The sequence below is a fragment of the Impatiens glandulifera genome, chromosome 1, assembly GCF_907164915.1.
Source record: "Impatiens glandulifera chromosome 1, dImpGla2.1, whole genome shotgun sequence".
Taxonomy (NCBI): domain Eukaryota; kingdom Viridiplantae; phylum Streptophyta; class Magnoliopsida; order Ericales; family Balsaminaceae; genus Impatiens; species Impatiens glandulifera.
The window spans coordinates 124,928,511-124,946,684 of NC_061862.1; positions in this window are offsets into that span (position 1 = coordinate 124,928,511).

Consider the following 18,174-nt stretch of genomic DNA (forward strand, 5'->3'; position numbering starts at 1 on the left):
TTGTGAAGGTCACTTCGTAAAATAAAAGGGAAAAAGGTTATGTTGAAATGTTCCCTAAACGATATAAGTTCCTTGGAAATCAACTGTTTTAATCTAGTTGTGAAGAACATTTTGACACAATCAAATCCAAAGCTCCCCTCAACACAACCAGTTGTCGTTTCACTCAGTTGCGAATGACACTTTATCAAAACCAAAAGAGGTATGTTGTCAATTAGGGCAGCTCCTCTCATGAACAATCTCAAACTAGATTATGATTTTTCAACTAGTTGTGAAAGGTCACTTTGTATAAGACCTCTCTAAAGTCCTATTTGTTGATAGGTGCAATAAATCATTGTTATAATTCATAAAGACCTATTTTAATAAGCATCAACATAGATCATTGTCATAACCTACCCCCTTAGAGTGATTGTTATCACCATTCTCTACAGTAAGTCATATCTTATTATAGGCATCCATGAATTTCATCTCTTGATAAACCTAGTGTTATTAATACCACTCTTCCCCAGGAGACTCCTATTTCTTTCCAGGAGAGTCATATCTACTCCTCAACATGCAATAAGACTATTGTGATAGTCTACCCCCAACAAGATTCAACCAATGAATGATCTTATAACGATCTGACCTGTGAATTATTGTTATGATTCATCCCATGCATTTGTGTTCATCTAGGTTTTATCCTTTTACCTTATTATGAGTTGGTACAAATTTCAAAATGTTCTAACCTCAAACCCACGTTTTCCAAAAACAAAATTTATTTTATTCAAACTCGATTCGAAAGAGATATTCTTTAAGCATGAAAATTTGTCATACCCCAATTTATAATAGAGAGTTGATAGAGGGAGGTAAAATAATAAGGGGAAAAACAAGGGAATAATCTGGCAGTCTATGTGGCCATACACCTCAACAAATGACTCAGCAGATAGATGACTCAGCAGATGACTCATCTGCTTCATTTTAATTAAAATAATAATAATAAATGAAAAAAGAAAGAAAGAATCAAATGAAACAAATAAGAAACCAATATCTTTCCTTCAAATTTACTGTTTGTTTCTTCCTTAATGAAAACCTAAATCTTAGGGATTAAAATACTCGTCATTCGTCGTTGTCGTTGTTCTTGCACATCAGATCTAGCTTAGTAATCTGATTTATATTCCACTGATCTAGGTCGCTCAGTATCCCGGTTTATATTCCTCCAATCTAGGTTGCTTAGCTTATTCTAGGGCCATCTTCCGCCCTTTCTTCGTCGCAGGTGCCGTCGCAGGTGCGTTCTATTATCATATTCCTTTCCTTTTATGTTTATGGTAATACGCATTTTTGTAACACTTGGTCGTTTTCGATAATTAGGATAGGATCCCACATACAAACGCTGATATAGAGAACTTTATCTCCGAGGTTACGATACTCGTTCAAAACTGTTCATTCTTTGTCACTCTCGCAAGAAATAACTGAAATGTGTGTTTCTTTTGTCAAACTGTTAATGAAATTTCTACATTTGCTATATATAAGTAAATAGATATGGGATGTGGATTAGAGATTCAAATAAAACTATTGTTGTACAATGACGAAAAGTTCAGAGTATTTTAGTGAGCAGAATGGACTTTTGATTGCCATTTATTTCTAAGAGGTGAGATGAGATCAACTGTAATTTCTAACCCAACTAGTTGGAAGCTTATTGAACAATATAGGTGAACCTAGTTCAGAAATCGGTTTATATTTGCATCTATAACTTATGATGAGTTATGGAACTGTAGTGGATGAAGATGATAGTTTCTCTATTTTTATAAACAACGATTTTGATATGTTTTGATTATTACGTCATTCTCAAAGCTATAAAATGCGAAAATGAAACTTAAAAAGTAACATTATGTAAAATTTCCAATATTTTAGCAGGTAGAAGTAAATTATTACAGGTTGAGCTGATATTTGACATATTGTGTGTATTTTTATTAACAGGCACCACTATCTGTTATTGATTAGTTAGTGGCAGAATACTGTAACTGGCAAAGATGGAGCAGAAAAGTTTTATTTCAAAGAGTTTAAAGATGTTATACATGAAGTGACATTTATGCTCTGAAAGTACCTAAATATGGAGCTTAAAGCTCTCATGATGATGATGATCGTGTAGCTAATAGAATAAAACACTTTGGATGAGAGGAAGAAGAATAAACAAGAAGAATGTTATGATTATCTTACTCTTAAAAAAGAGATTATATGATTTAATCCTTGATTTCAATTATTTCTTCTTAATGTTAAATTGTTGTTATCTAAAGAATATTCTCAACAAAGTTAGTCTTTTTATTGTAATATTTCTCATTCATGGTGTGTCTAAAATAGCACAATTAATAGCTTATTGTTTTATTATTTATGTATAGTTATGACTTATATCTTAGTAGAGTGTTATAATACAGGTCTTGAATTGGAATTCATATATTAAAGTCTTAGATTTTAGTATGAGACCAACTATCTCCTAATAGTTAGAAATACATGTAAGATTCAGTATAGTCTTGGTGAATTATTTTCATAATAAATTGACTGTTAAATAATATTTAAGAGAGAATAAAGAATTGACACATAATATTGAAAAAAATTTACGCTCCAATTCATCATAGAATTTTATAAAAAGGTCAACCTTGATTTGAATTGAACCCATTCTAAAATGCAGCTTTACAAATTAAAATAAAATACTTCAAAATATTGTATTTTACATGCACTATATCATCGAGGCATCAATATTAAATATGTTATAAGTTATAACAATGGAACAATAACATGCATGTAAGGTCCATAAATTATGCTTTTGTCATCAATTTTTTGAGTTTTGGAGAGGTCAAAATTATATTATACAATTACGAAGTTGCAAAACTTCCCAAAATACCTCTCACATAAACAAACAAAAGTATAGTCTTATCACACAACTACTACCCTGACACTTTCTATCAAGCATTTCTTAACTTTAATTAACAGACATAACTAGGAAATTAGGATAGACGACAACCGGGTTCTTCCTTCAAATCACTTAGACTCTCATTTCTTTGAATGAAGAATCCCACACATCTTTATCCAACAACAACCACTATTACTATTATATACTTCTTTTAACCACAACAAACATTTCCTCAAGCACCACTCATAAATAACCCTACAAATATCAGATCAAATATCATAGAACATTCATTAAGTTATAATCTAGAGCTTTTAAAAGTTAATTGTTAGTTTTACCTTATGGATAAACAAAACGACTTCTGAGAAAACACCAAAAGCATATTTCAACTACAAAAAATACCAATACATCACATCAATACAACAAAATACTCCAAAAGTCATTTGAGAATCACATACATTGCTCCAAAGCATTCAAAAGACTAGAATTTCTAACATTTGGTCGGCCAACTATTGTTATCTACAACATGAAACAAGTTAACATATCAAAATTTAATGTTATCTAAAGAATATACTCAACAAAGTCAGTCTTAAAATTACAAACATTATTAAAATTGAAGCTTAAAAACTATGAAATACATATATATTTCAGAAAAGGTTGAATGGTAACCTGGATCTGCAAACCTAGCCACAACTTCTAGACAAACCTTAAGTGGGTAGCATAGTCACACATCAGTACTGTGAAATTGCAATTAACACATCAAAACTCAAAAACAGATTTCAGAATCAATTCTAACAATCAAGACTTTGGAAACTTTGGATACTTTCGGGTATTGCTGTACGTTCCTATACACGGCATTCTTGGGAATATTTCCTAATAGTGCAGTTCGAGGTTTTGTTACTTATAACAAAATCTTGGCAAATGATATTGTTATCTGTTCATGTATTTCTTTATTAGTATAGATGAGTGATTTGTGAAATCAACTAATTAACTTTAAAATTGTCTTGTTGATTGAGGGAATAAACCTTGTTGAGCAATTGCTGCAGTTTTAGTTGATTGTGAATATTGCAGATAAGAACTTCCAGTTTGCATTGCCTGATGTGGTGAATGATGTAGATAAAAACCTTCAGCTTGTATCGCTTGATGTGGGGATGTCATCTGTCACAAAAGTAGGTAAGTTAGATATTTAAAAACATTTTATGAAGCTTAAATAGAAAATATTTATGAATATGTGTGCTATAAACATTTCAAAATATGTGTTGTTGATACATATATTGGTGATTATTGGGAAGACAGTGTTGTTAACTGTCGTGGTTGAACATATGTTAGGTACATTATACTTCTTATCCTTTTTCGAGATTGTGTCGCCGTTTTTTTTACAATTTTCTCAACTTTTGACTGTTTTTTTTTTTGTGGACGTCCACGAGACCTTACTTTCAATGGACTATATAATTTCTTCTTCCCAGCCATTGCCTCCATATGTGCTATGTTGTAACTTTGATCATCATCCAACGATACAATAAGTTTATTATCCATTAGCCTCTGTTTTAATTCTTCCAATGTTTGTGTTACAACAAAGTAACTCTCGTCATCTTTTCACCCAAGATCTGAGACTTCATATAACAATAGTTGAAGATTGTTTTTTCTTTGTCTTTCTTCCTTATTACAACATGAGTCATCATAAATATTGGTATTTCCTTGATACCTACGCTTGATGTTTTTCCTCCATCGATCTAAAATATACTTTTCAGGAACTGTATGGACATTTAATTGGAACAAAACGGAAATCAAATGTCTGCACAAGATTCCTCGAAACTCAAAGAGATGACACAAGCACTTCATCTCACATTGTGACTCACTATAGTGTACCTGAAAGGTAATGTCTATTTTACTAGTTTCATCTTTCCCAAATACCTTTTCTACCACATTAAACACATAAGTGGAGCCCTCTTGCTTCACTAATGAAGTTTTACAATACATCAAGCCTCTCATTTCATTCTGAAACATCTTAAAGATCTTATTTGTGTACGCAACTTGAAACTACTTCTCAATTGGATGAACATTAATGGTTGAAAAACAAGAATTAAAAGACGCAAAATCTGAATTAGTTTCCTTTTCAATCTTGCTTTTCATGGCACTATCATATTGTTCAACAAATTGTTTCAATGTTATCTTCGAATGCACATAATCATCAAAAATGAATTCATACTTTCACTTCTTTGACTAGTTCACATCCCAGCCCAAAATTTATCTTTCACAAACGCATGCAACCACTTCTGACGAATCTTATACAAAGAATTCAACCAATCATTTTCCTCCAAATTAAATTCATCAATAAATCTCTTCCACTTACTATCACATTCTTCAGCTGTCAATGAATTGTACACAATATTTTTCAGGTTCTTCTTTATGAGCTTATAATTAGCATAACTACTAAATTTGACTGGAATCTTTTTTGTGATATGCCAAAGACATAAGAGATGATGAGAATCTAGAAATACTTCACCAATTTCAATTTCCATGGCTTTGCATTGATCAGTAATAATACATTGTGGAGTTCGGCCTCCCATGCATGTCAACCAGGTTTTAAATAACCAAATAAAAGTTTCAGAATCTTCTTTAGAAACCAAACCACAACCAAGCAGCATAGACTCACCATGATGATTTACTCCAACAAACGGAGTAAGTGGCATATCATAAGAATTAGTCAAATAAGTAGTATAAAATGTAACAACATCATAAAAATACTCGTATGCAGCTCTACATCTTCCATCCGCCCAAAATATATTTTTTATACGACCAATGTCATCTACATCAATCATATAAAAGAAATTTTCATTTCTACTTTGCATACGACAAAAGTAATTATTCAGATCTTCTGCATCACCATTCCCAAGTCTTAGTCGTCGTGCCTCAACCACATAGTTCCGGTATTTTCTCTCATCAAATGACAAATTTTAAAAACCACCAGCTTCAACAACAAATGATTTAAAACTTTTACTCAAAGTAATTCCAGCTTGATCATTCAACTCTAATTTTCTCTTTGTTTGAGAATCTAACACTTTATAACATCTGAAATATCGTGACTTTGTTGGACTTAATGCATGATTATGTTCAAGTTGCATACTTGTAATTTGAAAAAATACATCATTCTTAACTATAATATTAATCTTTGCTTTGCAATTTGTTCTACTAGAAAGTCTATGATTAAAAGCATTATTTCCTTTAGAAACAAGCTTACCTTCTTTGGCGCATCCAAAACATAAATACGTCGGTTTCCCGTCATCTCCTTTTTTGGAACTCTGCTTTTTAATACCAAAACCAAGATTTTGGGCATATGAGTGATAAAAAGCACGAACTTCTTCTTCGGATGAAAAAAGTATTCCCAATTGTGGTATATTAACGCTTTTGGAGGTTGATGAATCACACAACAATTGCAACCCACTTGAATTGTCATTTGTTTCCTACATCATAGTTTTCATATCTTTAATTCAATCAATGTATTATTGTTGCATAAAAATGATATAATAGACATAAACTAACTACATATTCTACATGATTAGTATACTGATATAAACTAACTCAATTTACACTTATTCAAACAAATTTTGCAAAAAAAAATGACCTTACATATCAATAAACATAAATAATATATAACATTGTCACAAAAGACTAAGTATTGAAAGGAACTCACCTACGACGGAGAAAGGGTGGGAGGTGGCTCTAGAATAAGCTTATACGCATTAGGTTCTGGAGGTTCTAGAGCTTCCACCTTATTCGCCTCCATTGACATCTACAATCTATATTCAGATAAAAGAAATAACATCCAAAACTACCATAGACATTTGAGATAATGACTAAATATTTAATTGAAACACACCTGTTTAATTGAAACACACCTGCTACGGAAAAATACGAAAGATAACCCTAGAATAAATTTATAGGATTCAAGATTCAGAGTGAATATCAAATCGAGATACTAAGCGAACTCGACCTAGATCTGAGGTGCAAGAACAATGACGAGAATCTCATTCACTAAGATTTAGGGTTTTCATTGAATAAGAAACAAACAGTAAAATTTAGGATTAAAAGAATGTTTCTGGGTTCTAGTTTCTTATTTGCTTCCCTCCGTTCGGTTCTTTTTTTTTTTAATTAAACTAGAGGGAGAGAGCAGATGAGTCATCTGCTGAGGTGTATTCCACCTAGACTGCCAGATCATCCCCTCATTTTTTTCCCTCACTATTTTACCTCCCTTAATCATTTCCCTTTATAATAATATTTTGAATTTTTTTAATTCAAAATAATCCAAAGGAGAAGTTAAAATTGAATTAGGGCTAATTATTGTGATAATTAAACCCTAATCAGAAAAATTAAATAAAAACAAAAATAATTTGAGGTTAAAATATTGAATTTATTTTACCCAAATTAAAACCAAAAATAGGTTGAAATAATTTAATTTTGATTTTAAACATAAATTATGTATAATTTATGGCTTAAAATAATTAAATAAATACCCTAAAATATTAAAAAAACATAATTTTTTTATGTTGTCAAAAGTATTTTTGTGTATTAAATTGGTGAAAAGAAATTTAAGAAAATAGTTAAAATTCGATTTCAAATAATCATTTATTAAAAATAAAAACTAATAATCATGTGTGGTGGAAATTATGTTTAAACATTGCAGCATGAATTCTAGCCATTAGATTTTCATCCAGCACCCAGGAACACGCCGCATAGCTAGTTGTAACCAAATCAATGTAAGCCTCGGTCCATACAGGATCAACTAACGGGACATTAACCCTGTTAGCCCAAACGCCTGATCAATAATGGATCACCAACGGAACGCAACGGCGTGTTTCATATTAAATGAAACGACGTCGTTTTGTTTGTCTTTTCAGATCGATAGGGCGAACGTCGGAGGCTCGCAGTCGACGTCGGCGATTCTTTCACCAATGTGCACCTCTCTACCTTGCCATCATTACCCCTAAGATTAGAAGTCAAAACCTATACCATAACTAGGCTCCCTAAGACAAACAGAATGAAGAAGAAACAATTTCATAAACAAAATTGAAGTGGAATTCGACTATGAAACCAACTTAGCTCGGGGTATAAATACTCTCTTGGAGTTCTTCTTCCAATCCATCAAACAATATATGAACAATACAGTCTGATTGAATATCTACAAAGAACTCCAACGAGTAGTTTTTTTGAAGAAACTGCTTTGGCGATCAAGGCTTCGATCCATGGCTTGGGAAAGCTTCATACACATCATGATAGTGTTCTCTATTTACTTATAAGCTTCCAGACCTATTGTAATTCAAGTTAGGATTTGAAATTGGATTTTTCCAAGTTTGATCGGGATTATCTTATTTATGGTTCAGTTTTGTGTTTTCTTTAGTTAAAATCATTCCCTAAATGATTTCTAAGCTTTCTGTCGAAAGAAATTTCATAAATTTAACCTCAATCGAAAAAAATCCAAATTTGATTTGAAAATCTGGAATTTTTTGAATTTCATGTTCTTGAGATTTTAAGCTTGAATTTTGATTCAATTAGCGGCATAACATGTTTGTAAACATGTTAGGATTATTTCCAAATCTTAAAAGCAACATCCCGATCATATTTGATCCAACTAAAATTTTTTAAAAAAAGTTTGAATTTCAGTTTTAAAAATTATTACAAAGCTTGATTGATGTTCTTGTTTTGGTTGTGTTCGAATATAAACATCAATTCAAAGATGTTGGAACAAAAAATAGGCCATAAGATGGACTAAATCAAAAGTTTCCAATTTTTGTCCTAGAAATCGGGTTGAGAAATTGATCATCTTAAAGCTCGATTGATCGAGTTTATGGTTAAGGAGATCTATATATCCATATGAGTTGTTTGCAGGTTATAGATCATGTTTTCAGATCTGTAACAAAAGATACAAACCTGCAATCTTCATTCCAAATGAAAAGCACTCGGTCCTCTTGGACCGAGTTCTGTAGAACTGATGACTGAGAATCCTCGGTCCTAACCGAGACCAAGGACCGAGAAAATCAACCTAGGACCGAGTCCGAGGACCAGTGTTCTTAAGAAAGGACCGAGAGTTCCGATGGAGGATTCTCACTTAGGACCGAGAGGTTTGACTTGGGACCGAGACTCCCAAGTCCCACGACCAAGGAAGCTAGATCTGGAACCAAGACTTTAAGACCTAGCTAATTGCCTTGGTTTAGGACTAAGCCTCCCGAACCCTAGGGTCAAACCCTCCAGTCTTTTAACCGAGTGTCCCAAGCCTTGATCTATACCACCCTCGGTCTATACCGAGTCCATCCAAGCCCCGACCGGTACAAATAGATCTAAGCCTTAGGACTTAGATCCTAAGACCTGTTTGGATCAACTTTTCAAAATCCAAAATTATTTTTGTAATTTTGGAACCCAATTCATTTTTAAATAATCTCGAAAGGTCATAAAATAATTTTCAAATATTTTCAGGATATTTCCCAAACAAATATTTTGGCTAAGGACTTGTTTGGAATTGATTTTTAAATTCTAATACTTCTTATGATATTTTTAGGGTTTTTACTCAATCTTATATCATCGCAATCGCATGTACGCTCTTCTAAATAATTATATACAATTATTTATGTAATCTAAACTTATTCTTGTTTAGGACCTCCGGACTACTAGTTAAAAAAAAGAATAAAATGTTATAAATAAAACTTTTGATAGCCAGACTTTTATTTTATGAATAAAACCATTCTCAACGGGCGTGGAGGATATAGCGCGAAAACTTTTTCCCAAGCGTAACCAAATAGCAAACCCTTTATGAAAACTCTAGTATAAAGTACATTTATACACGAACCTTTTTCTTGGGTCAAATTTAGTTTGATTAATATTATTTTGATGATGTATGAGTAAAACTTAACTACGATTAAAAGTTGAATAAAAGAAGTTAAGTCGTCTAATTGTTTCTATGTATGTGCATCGGATTTGGCTAACTTAGACGTGGTCTAAAAAGCTAATTAGACGTGTTGTTATTTAGACGTGCTAGTTTAAAAGATACGTAGTTAGACGTGCTACTCTAACAAATACGTAGTTAGACGTGCTAGTTTAATAGATACGTAGTTAGATGTGCAAGTCTAACAGATACGTAGTTAGACGTGTCAGTCTAACAGATATGTAGTTAGACGTGCCAGTCTAACAGATACTTAGTTAGACGTACCAGTCTAACAAATACGTAGTTAGACGTGTCAGTCTAACAGATACGTAGTTAGACGTGAAAATCTAACAGACACGTAGTTAGACATTGTCGTCTAACTCCTTCAGATTAGTCTGAAGTGATACGTAGTTAGATGTGTCAGTCTAACAGATACGTAGTTAGACATGCAAGTCTAACAGACACGTAGTTAGACGTTGGCATCTAACTCCTTCAGATTAGTCTGAAGTGACATGCAGTTAAATATTGCAGTCTATCTCCATTAGACTTGGTCGTCTAATGGAACTCGTTGTTAGACGTTGGCGTCTAACTCCATTAGACTTAGTAGTTTAATGGAGCACGTCTAATTCCAGTTTCAATCTAAAAAGCTTCTCAGGTGCAGATTATGCAAATTGCAAGATCGATCAAAAAAGCACCAGTGGAACTTGCTAGTTTTTTGGTGATCGATTGATCTCTTGGTTCAGCAAGAAGCAGACGTTAGTCACTACGTCTATAGATGAAGCCGAATATCTTGCAGCAGGAAGCTGTTGTTCTCAGCTCTTATGGATTCAAAAACAATTGAGAGATTATGGGATAGAAGTAGAGGAATCTCCAATTTTCTGCGATAACACAAGTTCAATTGCCGTCACCTACAATCTAGTTCTGCATTCTTGGACAAAGCACATCGAAATCAGACATCATTTCATTCGAGAGCATGTCAGTCAGAAGCATATTCACCTTGAATATGTCCCCACATATCAACAAGTGGTAGACGTGTTCACGAAGCCACTACCCGAGACTAAGTTTTCTTACTTTATAAATATTTTAGGGATTATTGATCTTGACTAATTTATTTGAACTGATCATGCATGCATTGAGGGGGAACATGTTGTTCAAATATAACTAGACAGACATATAGATAGAGGTCTTAATATGTCAATGGATTAGTAGTCTAAGGAGCATACCTACTTAGATGCATATTTTCTTAAACAGTCTATGCTTCTCTTTGGATAAAAGTCTTGGTTGATAACTTGCGCGGTTAGACGTCGAAGTCTATTAGACGTTTAGACGTCTGTGAGACAAGCATGATTAGATGTTGACGTCTAACTAGACACACGTTTAGCACGTGGTGCTTATGAGTAATTAGACGTCCGAAGTCTATTAAATTCCTATGCTTCTCTTTGGATAAAAGTCTTGGTTGATAACTTGTGCGGTTAGACATTAAAGTCTATTAGACGTTTAGACGTCTGTGAGACAAGCGTGATTAGACGTTGACGTTTAATCGGACACACATTTAGAACGTGGTGCTTATGCATAATTAGGCGTCCGAAGTCTAATAGACGTTTGGTCGTCTATAAGACAAGCGTGATTAGATGCTGACGTCTAATAGACGTCTATCCAGATTAGAGGCATAGAGTGTGAAAGGTAAGCTAGACGTCTAACTACGTGTGTACTTAGACTACTCATTTTCAGGCTAGTTGGGACAGCTGTCCACTACTATGATAACTATCTATGTACTATTCCCGCCAAAATTAAACAGTCAGTTCTTCAAAGACTTGAAGACATGTGTCTCTCAACGTTAAAAGAATGACTAAAAGTTCTGATGACTTTCATCTACAAGCATGACATTAATGATATTTTGATGATTATGGTCTTAAATGCTGCTTATCTTAAATGATGTGTCCCTTAGGAACATATAACCTTTCATCTTTGACGGTTCATATAATCATTGCATTAATGGTCATACGTCAGCATTCCTTTATACAAGAAACGGTCATATTCAAAGGGCTGAGTATCTTTTTCTGCGAATCATCATTTCTCTCTCTAAGAATTCATTGTGTGCCTCTTAGCATTCTACAAGAAATACTTAAATTTTCATTTCGAAATGGATTCTATTGTGCAATCCACCCTTCAAATCGACTTCAACCCTGTGTCAATGCTGGAAATTCTTGAAATGGTATCTATGTTCGAATCGCTCAAAGCTTCAGGTCTTGAGAAATTTCTCAAGGCTTCCGTCATCATTCACGAACTTGAGGTTCGTGAACTTTTCAAAAACACTGGGTTATACGATAACCGAATCGTCATACCTGTCACAAAGGCAATTATGCAGCGGAATTTTCTCTAAGTTTTTCGTCCTTGTGCGGCCTGTTTTGCGCACCAAAACAGTCAGCCAACTCCGAGGTTCACTTCTCACAAAGAAATAAACAAATAACTCAACAAAACTTGCCCAGACCCACAATGATAAATCAAACATTCAGCAAAGATAAACACACACAACAATTACGGGCAAATGCCCAACTCTGTATTATATTCACTCACAAATATCAATTACAAAGAGGCTATAAATTATCAAGGCTGCACACAAAAGACACTCACTTGTGGGGGATATTTTTCTCTCCAAAAATCCAACCAAAACCCAACTGGATCCCAACAAAACGTCTTGTGCAGCTCATGACCTATTTATAGCCCTAAGAATACAACAATGGGAAACCTAGAGACTCAGGCAGCCGCCTTGGCCAAGTCGTTGCTGAAAAAGTCATCCAAGACTTGGCCTTCCGAAATAATAGGATCTTGACCGGGCCCTCCCGAAATACTCGGTCGTGGCTAAGACTTATTCCTTCTTTGACCTGGCGCGGCTCTTCTCTTCGGTCGCCCAGTGGGTCGGATCGGGTACCGGTCCAAAACCAGCCAAAGGCCCGATCCATGATCGAGGCCTAACCCATGCACAATGATCCGGCCCATGTCTGAAATACTCGGTCCTCAGTCCTCGGTCCTCAGTCCTCGGTCCTCGGTCTGATGCTTACACTTGGTCAGCTTTCCCCCTCGGTCGGATGCTTCCGCAAGGCTGACCTTCCCTCGGTCTGATGCTACCTTCTCCACACTTTTCCCACCTGCTGCGCGCACACTCCATGCGCTGGCTGTTGTTATTCTTTCGGCCCTAGGTCGCACGCACGCGACCCCACTTCGGCCTCCACTCGGTCCTGGCCTTCCGCAATCCGGCCCACGACCTACATTTTGCCAACACCTCTCTCGGTCCTGGCATTCCACACTCGTGCCACGACAAACGCATGCTAACACCAATCTCTCGGTCCTGGTACTCAACCCTTCGGTCCGATAGCAACATTGATTACATAGCATTCTGGCGCCAGTGCCGCACGCCCGCGACACTCTTCTCGGCACCCCTCGGTCCTGGCCAACACACAGCCAAGACAACTCGGCTGAAACCCTGCACCTAAGTCGCCCGCACACGACTTCGTCTCGGCACGCTTCTTCTCGGTCCTGGCGCTTCACACAAGTGCCAGAACACCAGCTTTAGTTCCATCGCCTTCCTCATCTCCGGTACCCTGCCGCACCCCCGCGACTCTTTTTGGGTACCTCTCGGTCCTGGCCATCTGCAATCAAGCCCGGACCGAGGCCAGCATGTTACGGTTGTAACAGTAAAAATCTTCGATGATATTGCCTGCTTTACTGAAGGATCGTTTGCTCAGTTCTTCAACTTTTTGACCGAGGGGTTATCTGAGTTCCCAACATCTTCAGAAGAAGTCCTGTCTGAGATGGGACTTGTCTTCTCCAACACACTCCGTGATGGGATTCTGGTTCCTATCAATAAGTCCAGACTACGGTCCTCTCTAAAAGTTGAGTTCTCTTTACTCAACGACATCATTTCCCGATCCCTCTTGGCCAAGGGATCTTCTAACTCTTACTCGAAGATGGTCTTTGAGATGATGATTGTTATCACTAATGGGACAACAATCAACTAGTCGAGGGTCATTTTCAACAACCTGATGGGGATGTTTGAAAGTAGGTCCCCTAGGTATGTTGCTCCACTCAGCATGTTCCTTCCTTCTCTAATTTCCAGTGTCGGGGGACCTGGGATTCTCATCAAATCATCGAGGGTCTTGAACTATCAAAAGGTTCTCGACTACATTATCCAAGCCATGAGGCTCAAGATCAAGAAAAGAAATCGGGAGATCTTTCTGGCCGCAAAGGATCAGTAGGAATCCATCTCTCCCGATGATGTTAAAAAGGGGGAAAAGGAAAAGATGTGGCCTTTTATTTAGGGGAAAGAAAATCTTTTGCTGTTTTTGAAAAAAATCGTTTATCGATCATGCTATGTATCTCCTAATATTTTGAAAAATATGAATACATGATATCTTGCGCATATTGTTGTGTTGTTCATTGGTTATACATATAGTTATTTTAATCTTTTAACTAAGTTTTAGCATCATCAAAAATGGGGAATTGTTGGGTCAAATTTAGTTTGATTAACGTTATTTTGATGATGTATGAGTAAAACTTAACTACGATTAAAACTTGAATAAAAGAAGTTAAGTCGTCTAATTGTTTCTATACAGGTGCATCAAATTTGGCCAGCTTATACATGGTTTAAGCAGACTAATTAGACGTGTTGCTAGTTAGACGTGCTAGACTAACAGATATGTAGTTCGACGTGCTAGTCTAACAGATACGTAGTTAGACGTGTTAGTCTAATAGATACGTAGTTAGATGTGTTATTCTAACAGATACGTAGTTAGATGTTCTAGTCAAATAGATACGTAGTTAGACGTGTTAGTCTAACAGATACGTAGTTAGACGTGCTAGTCTAATAGATACGTAGTTAGACGTGCTAGTCTAACATATACGTAGTTAGACGTACCAGTCTAACAGATGCGTAGTTAGACATGCAAGTCTAATAGATACGTAGTTAGACGTTGGCGTCTAACTCCTTCCGATTAGTCTGAAGTGATACGTAGTTAGACATGTTAGTCTAACAGATACGTAGTTAGACGTGCAAGTCTAATAGATACGTAGTTAGACGTGCAAGTCTAACAGACATGTAGTTAGACGTTGGCATATAACTCCTTAAGATTAGTCTGAAGTGACATCCAGTTAAATGTTGCAGTCTAAATTCATTAGACTTGGTGGTCTAATGGAACTCGCTATTAGACGTTGGCGTCTAACTCCCTTAGACTTAGCAGTCTAATGGAGCACGTCTAATGTCTTGTTTCAGCAGCCGTTTGAAGTTAGCATACGTCTACCCACGATCAACTAACTGTACGCTACTCCTACTCCACTTTCTCTTGCAGTCCAATATGTCAGCTACTTGCATCAAATGAATGAACGTCACGTACGCAAATATTCCTCCCACTACTTGTTCAGTACAGGACAGTTGCAGAAGGATATCCGGCGCACTACCATTCAGTACGGCCACGTTCCATGAGCACGGAGTCTTGTGTACTATGTCCTTTAGGTGGCTATCCTATGGGCATGTGCCACATGACCATGTAGAAGATTTGACCGTTGGTGTCCTTCTACTACAAATAGATGCTCAAGGACAACGGACGAATCTCTCAATCTATCAGTTATCAAATTGAATTCTTCTCACTCATCACTCTTGCACTTACTAATTGTACATCATTTTCCAAGTTCAAGAGAGAATCAAAAATACTATTTAGCTGAGAGATATTATTGATCATATTGTAAGTTGAACAGAGTTTGTTTTGTTCAACAGAGTGTTAGTTATTCAGTAAGCTGTATTTGATTTAAAGAAGTTTAGTGAAATCCTTTCGGTTGTTGGAAGAAGGGGTGACGTAGGAGAGTTAGTTCCGAACATCCATAAAAAACTTGTTGTGTTCTTTCCTTTTATCTTTCATCATTCACTGGTTCAAAGCTTTAAACTCAAACAAATAGTTCCACACTTAAATCGTTTCAAGAGTTTGTGAAGGTTTGCGAAGAATAGAAAGTGATATTAATCCCTAACAAGATTTCTATCAATCCGTTTATCCGAAGTTGCTAACAATAGTCAGACCCTGTCTCTATTGGTTGCACTGATCCTATCACTTTTACTGATTTTTCTATAATCTTTTGAAGACTATATATTCAAATAAAACTTATTTTTTATATTAATTATGTTTAATTGATTTAAACCAGATTTCAAATCAAATTATTATTTAATTAGAACAAATCCCAAGATTATTAAAATTTGAATAAAATTAATTATTTTTACATAGTTAATTTCAAAAGCTCCTATGTACTGTAAAAATCCCCTTTAAAATAATATTTCATTTTAAAAATATATTTAGCATGCAAGTTAAGGTTGAAACGCATAAAATCTCGAGCCATCCCGAATTTCCTATATTACCACGAATCATCCAACACGTGTCAAGCTATGGGGAAGAAGAGGGATGTATTTCAGGGGTTACAAAATTAATTTTCATTTTTTCAATAAAAAGTTACTCGATTTCATCTTTTATATGGAGGACCTCTTATAGGTATTGTATCATGATTTGTATAGATTTCTCACTATTTCTTTCATATATGTAGATGGTCCATTTTTATTTAGCAGGATATTTTCCAGCATTGCTTTTAACGGGAGTAAGATTGTCCTTATTTTTTTTGTTAGTAAGCAATACCCAAAAAATGTCATATCAACTATTAACTAATCATATTCATATATAGTCGAAAAAGCGAGAACTCATACAAATAATAAGAGACATATATAAGAGTATTTGCAAATGAAAGATCAATTATAATGAGTCTTAATTGGACATATAAAAAACAACTTATGATTTGAAAATTTCATATCTTTTACTATTAAGAAAGGGACGAACACAGATTAGAGAAATAATTACCAACATAACTGGAGGGTATGAATAACAAACGAACCACAAACAGTTAGAAGTATTATTTGAATTATAAAAATCTAAAGCTATAAATTTGATTTGCATAAACAAGATGCCATACAAAAATAAATACAACATCAAATTTCAAGAGGATGAAAGTGTTTAAAAAGAATATTGTGTCTTGTATAGAGTTTGAAATTTTAATTTCAATTCTCTAATTTTGATAGTATAATTTGTACCTCATGCAAAGTATACATAATTGATAATCTCTACCCTCTTGAACTCAAAATACTTTAAAGAAAAATTTGTGTATGCCTCTTTTTTTCATTTGTATATGATGTTTCAAGCCTTTTATAACCCTATGTAAATTTGAGTTTCAGTACATAATTCTAGCGACCGGTCAAGAAGTTGATAATATAATCTGATACACCAATTCTCTTAGAGTTTGTAGTTTATAATATAATCTCAACATATCAATTTCTCTTAGAATTCATAGCATATTTTTCCCTTATAAGATGGTTGGGAAATATTAGTTCTGAATAATTAACACTTTCTTAAAGGTCAAAAGTATGTACCAAAAAATGTATAATCATTCAACGGGTTGTAGCATTTGTAGTTGAATTTATTTTATGGGTAAGAATTTTCACGGGGATGAATTTTTTATTAGTTTTTTGGACGACATTTGATATAGTTCCAAAAGTTTAGCTACAATGTATCCTTAACTTGCTTCCATTTTTATATGTAAAAATATCATAGTTAATAACATGTTTGATCCTTGGTATACTAGTGGTTTCACTAGTTAAATAGGAAATATAAGGAGATTAAACATTTTGGAGAGTTCTTTTCATAACGGAGTTTTGTTTATGGTAAAACACAAACAAGTACATTATGTTACAATTTGTTCGTTAAGATGATTTTATATGATTTTTGTTGGGAGAAGCTTTGCGAGTCAAAGATTCCTCCAAGATCTTATTTTTTTTTTTTGAAACACCATTCACGTTAGAATTTTTACGAATGATATATGTATGAAAAAAAGTTTTATTATGGTAAGTCGTGTGTTTTTATAAGGAGATGTAATCGACGACTCACTTACTTTTGCATTGTCAATGGACAATGAATGACTAGTATCTAAAGTTTTTTTTGTAGAGTATGACTAGGATTCACTAGCTGATGTCGAGTCTTTAGGTAATTATTGGGAAGTTTAAATGAGATGGCTGATATGACATATCTACATATTGGGTTACCATTATTTTTTAGTGAAATATTTGGTTAGAGAAAAATCAAACTTTCAATGATAGTAGTCATCTGAAGCGTATCATGCATAATACTATGATTATAACACTTTATGAGATTCGATCTGAAAAGCTGATGGAGTCGGTCGGATAGTTAATCGTTTTTCTCGAAGTCCTATGAGTTAGATAATATGTTGGGCAACGTGTTTGTATTTTATTTTTTTATATTTTTATGTTTTGTGACTTTTTTATTTTATTTTATTT